Below are 15,720 nucleotides of genomic sequence, written 5' to 3' on the forward strand. Positions count from 1 at the left end.
CATAGCATTGGAGTCCGGTCCGTCAACTTCAGCGAGTCGATTTCCAGATCCCGGCTTGCTTTCCTCGTGCGCTGCGGCTGAAGCGACCACAGCAGCTACGGCATCCGGGTCGCCGTTGGATGACGTCACTCCAGCTGGCAGAGATGGCATCACTATCCCGCGGAGAACGCTGGGAAGTGCAGTCCCAATCTCCGTCGGGGTCCCCTTCTTTCCTCCGGCCGCTGCCATATCTCACAATCTCCGAGCACAAATCCTGGTAATGACATCAACCTCGTTAAAATATTGCTGTGCTCGGAGCCGAGCGACAGGCGCATTGTCGAGTGTGGGGATGTGTCGATGATTCTGAAAGAGTGTGACCCTCGGCTTTCAAAAACTATAACCCTGGCTGGATTCGTTGTGGCTTTCGGGGTCTTTCGGGATGTCACTTGTGAAGGGTTTCCATCCCGTAGAGCTGAACTAGACACATATATGGCCATGATCGCAGAACTCGCCTACGGTGGAACACTTTTCTATGATTACCACAAATCCTTCTCCTCCAAAGCTGCAATGTTCATCCAGAGGTTCAACCAGAGGTTGGACTGGTCCGTAGTCGACTTGGCGCTAATTAGCAGGCATTTCACGGGGCGGCTAGCTCTCTCATGTTCGATCTGTGGTTCCTTCACGCATTCAAAAAATCTGTGCCCAAAGTCTGTCCAGCAAGGCAATTGCAAATCCTTTCCAGGCCCCCATGTCAAAGATGCCGCATGCTATGCCTATGTGTCATAATTTCAATGACGCTGTATGTAAGTTCATTAATTGTAGATATATTCATGCTTGCAGCTACTGCGGAGACGGGCATCCGAAATCGGTGTGTCCAAGACGAGCCCGCCTCCAGAAATCAGTAAAGAAAAAATAAAGCCGTCGTCTCCGGTCAAATCGTTGTTTTGTTAACTATTTGCTTACAGGACTGGTTCAGGGGTTCCTAGCGGGGTTGATTTGGTTGCCAAAAGTGTCATTCACATGTAATAATCTGCAATCTGCCCTTAAGGAGCCCGAGATCGTCGAGGCGCTACTTGACAAAGAGGTGAAGAAAGGCTTCATGATCGGTCCGTTCCATAAATCTCCGTTCCCAACAACCCGCATTAACCCTCTAGGCATAGCTACCCGCAAATATTCCGGTAAAAAGCGTTTAATTATTGATTCATCTCCTCATAACAATGCCAAAGCCGACAGCATTAACAGTTTAATTCCCTCTGCACCTTTCTCCCTGTGCTATTCATCCATAGATGACGCAATCAAATTGATCAAACAAGCACACAGAGGTGCATGGTTAGCCAAAGCTGACATCTCTGATGCTTTCAAGGTTATGCCTTTACACCCGTCACAATGGCCTCTCTTCGGAGTTAAATGGGCAGAGAAAATATATTTTTCCGTGAGGCTCACGTTCGGGTGTCGCAGCAGCCCTAAGATATTCGACACCTTATCAGAGGCACTCTGCTGGATTCTACTTAACAACTGCAAACTCCCCTTCATCCTTCATCTCCTAGATGATTTTTTTCTGGTCAATTTTCCAAATTCAGAACCAGATCGATGCATTTCTGCCCTTAAACTTATGTTTGGGAAATTGGGTATCCCTTTGTCCGAAGAGAAAACGCTCGGCACATTTAAGCGCATAGAGTTTCTAGGCATCACTCTAGATAGCAAACTTGTGCAAGCCTCACTGCCTCCCGATAAATTAAATCTCGTCAGAGAAATCATGAAAGGAGCGCAGGAGGCAGTAGCCATTTCTAAGAGGGAATTGTTGTCTCTACTTGGTCACCTTAACTTTGCCATACGAGTCATTCCCCAGGGTCGCTCCTTCATGTCCAGGCTCCTCGATCTCGCTAAATCCGCTAATACACTCCAAGACATGGTAAGCTTAGACTCAGGCTGCAGGTCCGAGCTCCGGTTTTGGTCTCTCCTGTGCAGTGAATGGAACGGTATCTCTTTTTTTTTACAAGGAGTCTACAACAGGCAGTGGTTTGCCGACACATGGCCAGCAGAACTATCATCTTTGCCATCTAGCACTACTTCCACCGCTCTGATGGAGATGTATCCGATCGTCTGTATTGTGTGGGGTAATCGGTGGTCAAGGAAGAGAATTCTGTTTTTCTGCGACAATGAAGCCACGGTCAATATTATCAACAAAGGATGACAAAACAGATTTGTTAGACGGCTAACATGGCTATCCGTGATGGGCAATTACATTATTAGAGCTGCTCACATTCCAGGCTTGGATAATAAAGTAGCTGATGCGCTGTCCCGGTTTGAATTTCAGAAATTCCGCCAACTGTGCCCGGAAGCCGAGCCATCCAGCCTCAGCTGCCCGCCGTTCAGCCACACGGTGCTAGATTAGAGATCCTTCAAAACGACATGTTCTCTGCTGCACATTACATGCGATCTGGGTTGGCAAAAACTACATTAAAAATCTATGATTCTGCATGGTCCTACTTTTCTTCTTTTTGTGCTACTTTCCTCGCACCGGTTTTACCTGTCGATGTCTCAATGGTATGTGCCTTCATAGTTCATTGCTTCGAATCCCCAAAAAATGCAGCCGTCTTCCATTAAGGGACTCATCGCAGGTATTAGATTTCATCTGCGCTGTTTGGATCCATCCACCCCCAGCCTGCTTGGGAATCCATCAATTCATCTCCTACTAAATGGCCTTAAAAAAGAAAAACCTACAGGCAGTGATATTCGGCTTCCCTTCACCCTTCCACTGTTAAAAAACGTGATCACGCATCTAAGGGACGGGTGTTTCGGTTATTACATAGACCTACACTCAACAAAAATATAAACGCAACACTTTTGTTTTTGCTCCCATTTTTCATGAGATGGACTTAAAGTTCTAAAATTCATTCCAGATACACAATTGTACCATTTCTCTCAAACATTGTTCACAAATCTGTCTAAATGTGTGATAGTGAGCACCTCTGCTTTGCTGAGATAATCCATTCCACCTCACAGGTGTGCCACATCAAGATGCTGATCTGACATCATGATTAGTGCACAGGTGTGCCTTAGACTGTCCACAATAAAAGGCCACTCTGAAATGTGCATTTTTTTGCTTTATTGGGGGTCTGGGGACTCAGAACCAGTCAGTATCTGGTGTGACCACCATTTGCCTCATGCAGTGCAACACATCTTCTTCGCATAGAGTTTATCAGATTGTCAATTGTGGCCTGTGGAATGTTGGTCCACTCCTCTTCAATGGCTGTGCGAAGTTGCTGGAGACGGCTTATGGTGGAGAAATTAACATGCAATGCACGAGCAACAGATCTGGTTGACATTCCTGCTGTCAGCATGCCAATTGCACGCTCCCTCAATGCTTGTGGCATCTGTGGCATTTTGCTGTGAGACAAAACTGCACATTTCAGGGTGGCCTTTTATTGTGGACAGTCTAAGGCACACCTGTGCACTAATCATGATGTCAGATCAGCATCTTGATGTGGCACATCTCATGAAAAATGGGAGCATAAACAAAAGTGTTGCGTTTATATTTTTGTTGAGTGTACTTTTAGAAACTGTATTGCACAAAGCTTTTTATGGTTTTCTTAGAGGTGGCGAGTTCACAACTCGCACAAATTATTTTGATCCTTCGCAAGATCTCACTGTTTCCGATGTAACAATTAATCCTCACCACTTTTTTCTACTGCTTAAACATTCTATATCCGATAGGGACGGGAAAGGAAGCCACTCAGGAGCCACTCTTTGTAATGGAGGAGGGGGAACCCATGACGAGAGCCTGGTTCGCCTCCCGCCTTCGCCTCCTCTGCCAATCCTGCGGGCTCCAGCCAGAGCGCTACACTCCCCATTCTCTGCGAATAGGAGCAGCGACAACTGCAGCATCCGTAACTCCCGTGTCCACGCTCAAGGTTAATGGGCCGATGGTCATCGTCTGCCTACGAACGCTACCTCCGGCCCGAGGCTCAAGACATCTATACAACATATATATATATATATATATATATATATATATATATATATATATATATAAAGTCCTAGATATAGGCTATAATAAATACATTTTGGCATTTGATACTCGCTTATTATTATTCAACATGTTAGCTAATAATTATGAATCAAGCATTTGCATAGATTAAGTAGGATTCAAATGTATTTTAACGTATCTGGCTTCCTACGATTGCTCAGTCAGTGTCTCGATATTAGTCTCCACCCTGTTATTCAATAACTGTATCATTTTGTATAGATTTAAATAGCCTCACTAAGGTATTTTATCTATCTGGCTTCCTACTGAGGGCTCAGTCAGTGCCTCCTGTCGCCACTCTACGTTGTCATGGGGGGCAGGGGGCTGCTGTGCCTGACCCCAGCTCCGGGAGGCTCATGTAAGCAGAGGGGATGTGCGTCCCCTCCAGAAGGCTTGTTTGTCCACGGAAGGGCAGATAGGTGTGCTCTCTCTGCTCTGGCTTTCATGTGCACTCCTGGCGGGTCAGGGGGGTTGCACGGTTTAAGCAGGATTTTCAAAGTATTCAACATTTCTGGCTTCCTACTGAGGGCTCAGTCAGCGCCTCATGTCGCCACTCAACGTTGTCATGGGGGGCAGGGGGCATGCCGTGCTCTTTAGTATGAACAACTCTTAGAAAGTCACTACCCCCAATATTAAATGATTTCTTCAGCAGTTTTTATGGGGGATTCTTTTAGTGACCCCTCCCCCCCACACACACACACACACACACAACAGTTCCACAAGTCCCACAACATATACACTTAATTTACAATTCCATTGACACAAAGGACTCTCTTCTGAATCTCTTGGTCAGAACTGGCCTTTGAGATGAGCTGGTTGTGATTTTCTCATCTCCTTGTGGTTCTGGAGCGTGATGTGGGATCCTTATACTGAATGAATGGTTTCTCTTGGAAATGTCCAAGGCTGGTCTGACATTCATATAAAATTGGGGAAAACTAACCAGATAACACACACACACACATGTGCTCTCTCTCTCTCTCTCTCTCTCTCTCTCTCTCTCTCTCTCTCTCTCTCTCTCTCTCTCTCTCTCTCTCTCTCTCTCTCTCTCTCTCTCTCTCTCTCTCTCTCTCTCTCTCTCTCTCTCTCTCTCTCTCTCTCTCTCTCTCTCTCTCTCTCTCTCTCTCTCTCTCTCTCTCTCTCTCTCTCTCTCTCTCTCTCTCTCTCTCTCTCTCACACACACACATACACAAGCACACACATAAGGGGCAGAGAAAAGTCCCACCACAGAAGAAAACTGTAACACTAACCAGGAAATGTTGGACGATGATGACAGTTTCTGGAAAACACATTTTCTGACTGGCCATGCATTCTCTTCTTACATAATTTGTGCATTGTAATAAGCATCAGTTTGTGTGTGTGTGTGTGTGTGTGTGTGTGTGTGTGTGTGTGTGAGTGACCGAGTCAAACAACACTTAAACCCCTGGCTGTGGTCCTTATTAACTTGAAGCAGGCAAGCATAGAGCCTCATGGTTTTCTGCCAAGTGCAGCCTAATCAGTCCTATAATTGGTCTGAGGCGTCAACAGTGGATAATAGAACTACAGTCAACTCTGAAGTGTTTCTCTCTAACTCATACGCGCTCAGATAAGTAAGCACAAATACACACACTGTGCCATGCAAGCACAGACACAACCATGTGTGTGTGTGTGTGTGTGTGTCTCTCTCTCTCTCTTTCTCCCTCGCTGATGGATTCTTAGCATGTGGTAGTGTTTAAAGCCCTGTCTTCAAGAGGAAAACTCAGGCACACTTTCAAATCCGCACAATTCTCAACGTTTTCCCCCAATGTAGATGTGTTGAATCTTTCCACCATTGCCCTGCTCTGAAGTCTTCTCCACAGAGTCTCCATGTCTGTACATTCCTGTTACAGAGAAAGCAGATACTATCCCAGGAGAGGTATTGTTTTATAACCACCTGTATATATCCAAAGCCTCAATATTGAAAGCGCTGATCCCAGGAAAAATAGAAACAGTAAACCCACATGATAGAAACTAACAGACACAGAGTGGAGAGTGTTGAAAACGTGATACCGTCCACTCTAGCTCCTGTGTACCAGATCTGCACTTTTCTCTGCTGTACTTTGAAATCATTTGAACAGAGCGTTTCTCCAACAACGTTCTGTGGTCGATAAACTGTATTCATGTGACATGTGTTTATGTTCATTCACAATTCACATGTATGCGCACATGCACAGGAAGATACTGAAGAAGACACTGACGTTGAAGCAGTTTGTTTTGTATGTATTATGTAGATTGCAGGGATAGAGACATCTAAAAAGGATAAATGGGATTCGTGATTTGGAATGCAGCCATGGCTTGTTTTCTTCTTTAAAGCAGCCAAACACATCTATTTTTTCATATATTTATTTTCTTGTACACTTACTTGGATTACAAGAAAGGCAAAGGAGGAAATCATTTTTTCTATTTCTCCAATGGTCTCCTTGTTCCAAACAAACGAAAATCAGTCAATGCGTTGCACCCTCTGGAGTAGTCTCAGTGTGATACGCCCTTAGCATATCTACCAGGTGTGTCTAATCAGCAGTTAAATCAGGGCTGTGGTTTTCTGTTTCTATATCTCCATCACCGGCACACACACACACACACTGTGTTGCTCTAAAAAAATAAAAATAAAATAAAACAGCTTGGCCATCTACAATTCTCGTTTTCATGTTGTTTTATATATCCAAGGCTAATGTAAAATCACTGTGGATAGGGCTGGCAGTTCCAGCGCCAAGTCACAAATGACTTGTGCAGTGTAAACACAAGAGCGTGCGAGAGGCAGCAGTTTGTCATGTATGATGTGAACATGGCATTAGTGTCTCTCGATAAGATGAAAACAATTTTTCTGTCAAACATTTTTTTGGACCCCTTGCTAAACCCCTTTTTAATGGACTTCCAGTTAAGTATGGTAAGAGTCTTGTCTACTGATTGGAGCAGCTAATGGACCCAAATTGACGGTCAAGGCAAAGTTCTCAAAGCTCTGCTTGAAAGGCTTGCAGTATGGCTGCTCCCTTCCCCATTTAATCAGACTGTTTTTTTCCCCCAAAAGAACACACATTAAAAAGGAAAACAACCGTTGACTTTACCCAGAGCTAGCTAAAACCCTGAAGCCTCCATTAACAAGGAGCTCCAGTATTTAATCTCCACTAATTCCTTTAATATGTTTATGAATATTAATCATACTTTAAGAAGAGGGCTCACCCATGAAAATTGCCTGTAAATACATTAAAAAAAGCCATAATAACATCAAGGACACAGTCTCTTTCTTTTGTAGAATTTAAGTTATTTATTTTATTTTATCTTGTGTTTAAGTTAAGAGTGGTTTGGAAGTGAACCACTTTTTTAAAGGGGTCAGGCTGGAAGTAGGAAACACAAGATGGCCTATCTGTTACCGTGAACACACCGAACGCCCCTTTCCAATTCAAACACACACTTGGCAGTACACAGCGCTGCGGCAATTAGATAAAAATCATTCAATTTGATCCAGTGAATGGGCCGAGTGTGTGTGGCTTGCTCCAAAGGGCTTCGCTAACATGGCAGATGGGAAGATACTAGCTGTGAGAGAGAAACAGGGAAATCGGGAGAGTGATAAAAAGGGGATGACTGTGTCAGTTAATTTGTTGAGAATATGCAATCATCTTTCAACTCCATGCTACCTCCAAATATGCTCTTTTAAGACCCAGCAGCAAGCTCAAGACTGATATCTGAAGAGGGATTTGTACCAGGCTCATTCCCACAAAGTACTGCTGTGTGTGTCTGCCAGGTTTCTGACAGTGTGTGTGTATGTGTGTGTAATTTCAAAGTTGCAGTATCTGATTTGGACAGCATGCAGGAAATTAAGCCCAATTACAGGCCAAAGCCTTGGCGCTCTCCTAAAATCCAAAGCGAATCATTCAAATCTGTGTTTACAGATCATGCTGTGTACGCAAATCGAATGTATGTGATTAATGAGTGTTTTGCATATGACTGTATGGAGATAAATGTAAAAGAAAAATATCACGCCAGAGCGCATTCACACTGGCCCTGACAAGGACCTTTTTTATGACAGGAAAATAAATCACCCACTAGTCCACCAGTGGCTTATAACTGCTGCCATATACGTAAAACAGCTTCAGGTTGAGATATTTAGTTTCCAGGGTCCTGTGTGGAACAGAGCCCATGCCAACAGCAATAATAACATAAATGGACTTGAGTTTGTTGGTCAGCTGGGCACTGAGCTGAGAGGGCTGGCAGAGCTGGCTGGAAATGTGACTGGGGAGGTCACAGGTTCAAATCTGAGGAACTTGTATGATGGAGAACACACGCACACAGTTTTTTCAGCTAGCAGAAGGTGTGTGTAAGAATTGGTGTGTGTGTGTGTGTGTGTGTGTGTGTGTGTGTGTGTGTGTGTGTGTGTGTGTGTGTGTGTGTGTGTGTGTGTGTGTGTGTGTGTGTGTGTGTGTGTGTGTGTGTGTGTGTGTGTGTGTGTGTGTGTGTGTGTGTGTGTGTGTGTGTGTGTGTGTGTGTGTGTGTGTGGTTGAAGAAAATGAATGTATTTGCATGGTTCTTTCTTAAAGAATAACTTGTTGAAGTGACTGTTTAACTTCATCAGAAATTGGCTCTCCAGGTTCTTGCATTGAAGTTCTGATCTTTTAGCAGTGAACAGGATCCACGCATGGCTAAAAAAAAGTCACTCAAAGGCTGCAGAAGTTGGAAGGCTTCATGTGTTGATTTTGAGAGACACTTTCTTGATTTGAGGAAAATAATGCAATGGGCTCCATACCTCCAGTGGATGGGGATGCAATGTTATGGGAACGTTAAGGGTACCTTCCTTGTTGTTTTCTTTTGTTTACCAGAGCTGATTATTGACATGCAGTTATGTTTATGAGTGTAATGTTAGTGAATACACTTCCCTGAAACCTTAGCACCAGGATGTGACGTCATGCAGGAGCGACAGACTGTTTGACCCATATTTTGTAATGTACCCTGCGTTCCAAATTGCATACTCTTTTTTTTTTAATTCTGCATACTATGTCTGACCATAAAAAGAATCTTGTTAGCATGCAGTAGGCATACAATTCGGACATACTTTTACTAATGTATTTCATCAAAACATTGCGCCTAGATCTTGGCTCTTGGTTTTAAATCTGTCTCATCCCTGGTTGTTTTCAGATGGAGGCTCCTTTGATGTGACGTCACTTTCGGCACGCATTGGATTGTGGGTCAGAATCGCCTAAATAGCATGCTGATTTCAAAAGTAGACAGTAATAGAATGTTTGGTAGAGGAGGCTGGTTCTTGACGTTTCCTCAGCCACCTTTCATAGAGTCAGAGCCATAACCGTGGAGCAATTACTTTTTTGTATAGTTAAGGGAAAGCTGTTAAATGTAAGGTTTGGTGGTTCAATCCCACAATGGGATGTTTTCTGCTTAATTAACCTGTAAACACAATGTAGCACAATAAGGGGTTGGGGTAAAGAAAGTTGCAAAGTAACATTGCGACGATGTGAAATAGTGCCACCTCTTAATAATAAAAAAAAACATGAACATGCTGAAAGTTTCCCGTTTCTCCCCCCTCCTAATATATATCCCAAACACATTTTATGAACTTTTCTCAATGTGGCCGAGAGTCCTGGACAAGAATCAGATGTTGGTTAGTGGCTTCCCATTCCTTGGAAACTAGCACGGTGGATAATCAAACCCTAGCTATTTGGATGTGTGTGATCATTCCTCAAATGCATAGAGATTTTGGCAGACGTGGTCTGAAAAGATCAGTCAGTGCAAAATCCTACTCAACTGTCAAAGTTGTTTTACATATCAATGTGATGGTTGCGAGCATTCTGTTCACAGTACTATTTCAGCAGCAATTCAAAACTGGCTTCACAAAGTCCTATTTACTCTGAGATAATCTATAGATACAGTATTTGTTTTGAAGCAGTGCAACTATTATCTGAGCTCCAAGATACTTTTGGGAAATCATGGGCCCCAAGTGGGTAACTTTCCAAGCCTGGATCGGTGCTTGTACTGCAGTGCAAGGAATGCAGTGGTTGTTTTAAGATTACAATGGCTTGGCAGGACTCTGCTGTGGTCAACCACTTGGTCCCAGACACCCTCAGACATGCCCTGCAGGATGCCTCCAACAACAGGCCCCAGAGAGGCAATCAGAACTGTATGATAGGAAACACTGCTTGAGATGTTCCTGAGTGCAGCAAGGCATCCCAGAACGTTTTAACTGTGCGAGATAATATATCAAATGATACAATAAAGCAATGTATTACGTTCTATATCAAATTGCGGAAACACTGTGATCTCAGGAACGATATCAACTGGGATCCTGAAGCAGTTATTAAGAGATTAGGCTGGCAATATTCTATCTATTTGTAATTGTCGACATATCCTATGGAAGACAAAAAACACAACAGCAATGAGTTAGTCTATCCAAAAATACTATCTGATTCTCCAGGTCAGTCATGTTAACTCTTCTCTGCTCAACACATTGATCTTTAAAACACAAGTCACAAAAGTATACTTTGATTGTCCTGAAATAAATAAATAAATTGGCTGGGCACAGTAACATAAGTTAAAAGTGCATTGTGTGTGGGCTATCAGTGAGTCCAGTCAATGAGTGAGAGGTGTTGCTTTCGGATTTTTTTTCCATTCAGTTTCCTCTAAGTCTCCAAATAGTTGACTTGAACATTAACCATGCTCTCTGGATGTGCTTAGTGCGGGCTCCACTGTTTGGATCCACACACCTGATCCTTCACTCCTATCCAAAGACCTACTTTCTTCGTCTCCATATTGCTAGGAGGACTGACAGTGCAGTAGATGTTTGTATAGAACAGACCGAGCAAACCAACAAGTGCTTTGTTTGAAGCATATTGATGCCTAAATAGTGTAAGTAATTGCATTGTTTAAACTGAGTAGAAGCGAATATATAGTCTGCAAGAAATCTACAATAATGTTGCAATTGTGAGCACACCTGTAGAACTCTATCTTCAGTTTCACTCTCTTGTATTTATATATCTTAAGCTACATGGGATTCCTGCTGCCTGCGGGACATTCTGCAGATACCATCGACGCTCAAAGCATTTCCAACCACAATGAGAAACAAAGAATTTAAAAGAACCGTCTCCTCAGCATTTTCATGAACGCTTCTCTGTATGAGAAGTTAATCTGAAGATGTCCCCCCCCCCTCCCTGTATCATTTATTTTGTTTGTTTAGCCTCCTTCACATTGCTGTACCTCCTCCAGCTATTCCTTCTCCTGGTACAATAAAAGCTCTGTTTACCCAGAGGAGTCTAAGATGTTCAGAAGTCTAATTTCAGATTCCAGCGGAAATGATTTGTTGCCTGTTAATTGAAACACAAGGATTCTCTTGTCCTCTCGTCTCCTGTCTTTCTCTCTTGGCCTGCTGTTGAATTGTTGGCGTGGGTTACAAAATACAGAGCGGATGAATGATTGATGAAACCCTGACTAGTGAGACATAGACACTCATTCTCTCCCGGCAAAGCAAACTGAAGGAAAGTAGTAAGCAAAGGACTGCATTTCCAAACATCTCTCAATATCTCTCAGCAATCATTGCCAGGGAGCATTCTGGGTAAGCCATGTCTAGACAAACCATCTCGTCACATACTCCAACAAATTGAATATAGCTACATAAAGAAGGCAGATCTAATCGTTGAGCGATAACAACAAAGGCCAGAGCCAGGTTTCCCCAGTATAAATTAGCAACTGATACTCCATTAGTAGGACAAAGACACACTCTTTGGCTTAAATTAGGCTAACGTTTGGAATCAAAGTGTTGGAAAGTTCAAATTGGTATGCCTATCCTCTCCAACCAAATCTTGATGACTCGGGCAATTTAAGAGGAACAATAATGTTCATTGTTTTAAAACTGTAGGCCACAAGGACACCACCCCAAGGTTCTCCTATATTCTCTACATTGTCATAATGTCATCCTCCTATTATGTGTTCAAATTACAGGGGGGCTTATAGTTCCCACAAAATGCTACAATGAGATGTAAGAAAAGCGTAGCACACTGAAAGACAATTGGAGTAAACAATTCATTTTATGGCACAAGCAGATACACACCAGACAGAACCAACTAAAATGGTTCCAAAGAGTGAGCGCTGTTGATATCTCTTTGCATTAAGCAGTTGAAGCAGGAGGATGGATAAAGCAATTAGAATGGTCATGAAGCGGAGAAAGGAGATCAGAAATGTTTAGTTACTGGGGGCAAGGTCACACTGGGCCTATATACTGTATGTAATAGGCAGGATCCTGTAGTCTATTTTGTATTTCACATGAAGCCGCAGTTTGGTTTCACATTGCAGTTTTGCCAGAGCACTAAAGACCTTTTCATGACATACCCAAGTCTGTGTTTATCACCTACATGGGCTGCGTCTCCCTTTATTGGACATTGATTGGTTTGAAGATGGGTGTGCATCTGACGTAGGTGTTTCTATTTGGCAGTATAGCCTTCATCAGTTTCAATGAATGAATGAAGAAAAATGTGCCCGTCTCCAGTCAGCAACCCCCCGCCCCTATAGCTCAGCTGTCAGCGGCTCATTTCTCCTCTGTGTGACTGGCAATAGCTGGCCAAGACTTCCGGTATGCCCTCAAAGTGAACACAAACTGAACCATGGTTCAGTATAATCCGGACCAAGACCACCTCTTTAGGTTTGACCAATGTCTGCCGGTTTAGTCTGGACCGAGGTCCACCGGAGGTTTCACACCTGTACTTAAAAGATCTACTTCACCGGTGGAAATATGAAGGTTTATTGAACTCTGAGATCCTTTGTAGGATAAATGTGCAACAATTTTAGAAATCGGTTCATCCTAGCCTGAGAAAAGGCAGAAACAGTGTTTTATGGACTCACTATCTAACCCTACATTTTCCCATGTGTGACATCACAGTAAGGGTTAGGATTAACAGAATAGCTGGGCCAAGGGAAGACTGAGTAAAGACTTAGGGAAGGAAAAACCTCATTCGTTATATTGTAAAAGCGATTTTATAATGACAGAACGCTGGTTCTGTATGGGTGAAGTATTCCTTTAGGTTTGAATCAAACGGAAAAAGTCTGAAAACAAGGTAGGAGTGTGAAAGCCCCCTTAGGCATGTTCTCTACAGTTCTCAGTTCAAATGTGAGCGAAACATCTTCACTTCATAATGATGGAAATTTATTTTAAGGCTATTTTTATTTTCCGGTTCAAAACAAACAAAGTCATACAATAACTCTTAACATTTTAATATTGTCCATCTGTGAGGAAATACACATGCATGTGGGCTGCAGACAATGTTGAGGTTTTAGTGTGGATATGTGTTTTACTGTGTGCATATACTCACCAGACCTCACATCTGTTAAACTCTAACAGAACAATAGTGAATGTTGAAATGAGCCAGACTGCCCCTCATAATCCCAAAGCTTGCCAGAAGGGAATCATCTGTTGATCTTCTCTCCAGCTCTCTCTGGTACACAGTTCAGGGTGAAATAACCCGTGGATAGGTATTTAAGGGTGGCTAAGTTACATACAACACAATCATATTAATCTATGTGAGTGAATCAAGTCTTTTGATTCATTTTTCCCTCTTCTGGATTAATGTATTCTTTTCATATTTGTTTGCTTCATGTCCTGCTTGTGTTAGGGTCTTGAAACACAGTACGTTTGAGTTTAGAGTGTGTGTTCAAATGGCTGTCTATTTGGCCAGTGCTTCAGCATATTGGAGCCAGAAAAGAAATCTAATAATAAAAGTATAGTTTGTTCTCTGAGTTATTCTCTCTCTCTCTCTCTCTCTCTCTCTCTCTCTCTCTCTCTCTCTCTCTCTCTCTCTCTCTCTCTCTCTCTCTCTCTCTCTCTCACACACACACACTAACACAAACACATACACCTACTGTACTATATCTTGCTGCACAATATTGGGTACTATTTATAATAAGGTACAAATAAGAGTAGTTACTGTTCGAAAAAGAATAAATATAATATAAGAAAAACATATTTTACGTTCCAAATCTTGAAAGTCCTGCATCACAACCATGATACGTCAACACCAATTTACAATTTCTGAAGACAGCAACTACTCTTTTAACTATACTCTTTTTTTGGAACAGTAACTACTCTACTCTTTTTTTGAACAGTAACTACTCTTTTTGTGTACCTCATTGTAAAGTGTTACCCAATATTGAATGCAAAACCATAGAAATACAGAAAACAAAGATACAAATAAAAAGAGAAGAAAAAAATAAAAATATTGGCCGACAAGAACCACAATCACCATCCTCTCCAAACACCACAGAAATGAAAACCAGATGCTGAATGTATGTGGTACTGTATTCATGGAAGTATCTCTGTTTCGGAAAAACAGAAAAGAGAAGAAAATGTTTTGCTGTTATGGCAGCCATGCAGGATGTAATTTACTGTTGCTTTATTTTTTAATGACTGGAATAGCTAGGGCCTGTATGCTGTGCAATAGAGCCCATGGCTGTGTTGAGAACAAGAAGGTGATGACTTTCTAATCAGTCACAGTCAGCACTTTGATTAGAATTGGATGTGCCGGTGCCAAGATGTTGATGTATTGATTCAATTCAATGTAGTGTTCCTAAGATTTAATAATATGGTAGCATTTGTGCAAAAAAAATGTGTTTGTTCTGTGGGTGTTTTAGAGGAACAGTTATGTGGTAAGTTTAATAAAAAGCTTAATCCTTGTGGGAGCATATGTCTGCTCAGCAAAGATCATGACAATCTACCTACTAGATTATGAGATGTCTTGTGGTAAAATGAACAATGATAATAATTTATCAAAGCGGACAAAGTAGTTTATAGCAGACACAACATGACAATTGGAATTAGAATCCTAGTAACATTAAAATTACAGGCAGAGTTTGTAAAACAATGTATAATCTGATGAATGTGGTCTGTTTATTTTTTGCTAAATTCAGTGGATGAATTCATTTAAAGGGGTAGTCAGAAAGCCATAATGATTTGGTGGGGCAACGTCCAACTTCAACAATTGCATCATCAACATTTAAACTGCACATCTTTCCTAAGGCTATTGTGTGTGTGTGTGTGTGTGTGTGTGTGTGTGTGTGTGTGTGTGTGTGTGTGTGTGTGTGTGTGTGTGTGTGTGTGTGTGTGTGTGTGTGTGTGTGTGTGTGTGTGTGTGTGTGTGTGTGTGTGTGTGTGTGTGTGTGTGTGTGTGTGTTAAGGCAAAGTAAGCACCCTAAACTAACGGGTGGAGCAATGGTTGGGCAAACAGCCAAACCAGTCCATTAAAATCAACCTGGGAGGCCCCGCAGCTATAAACCCAGAAAGTCAACTATTAACCTGAAGCCAAGAATAAAGTCCAAATCCTTTTTCGGGATTTATTGATACGAGGGGACATTGACAAGACACTGTGAGAGCAGGACCTTTACATGGGGCTAAATGACCTGCCCATAACGCACACACACACACACGGAATGTCATGGGCTCCCACATATCCAGAAAGTACTGAACTACGACTTGCTTAGCCACACAACATACACTCAACAAAAATATAAACGCAACACTTTTGTTTTTGCTCCCATTTTTCATGAGATGGACTTAAAGATCTAAAATTCATTCCAGATACACAATTGTACCATTTCTCTCAAACATTGTTCACAAATCTGTCTAAATGTGTGATAGTGAGCACTTCTGCTTTGCTGAGATAATCCATTCCACCTCACAGGTGTGCCACATCAAGATGCTGATCTGACATCATGAT

This window comes from Ammodytes marinus (assembly GCF_949987685.1).
Source record: "Ammodytes marinus genome assembly, chromosome: 7".
Lineage (NCBI taxonomy): Eukaryota > Metazoa > Chordata > Actinopteri > Uranoscopiformes > Ammodytidae > Ammodytes > Ammodytes marinus.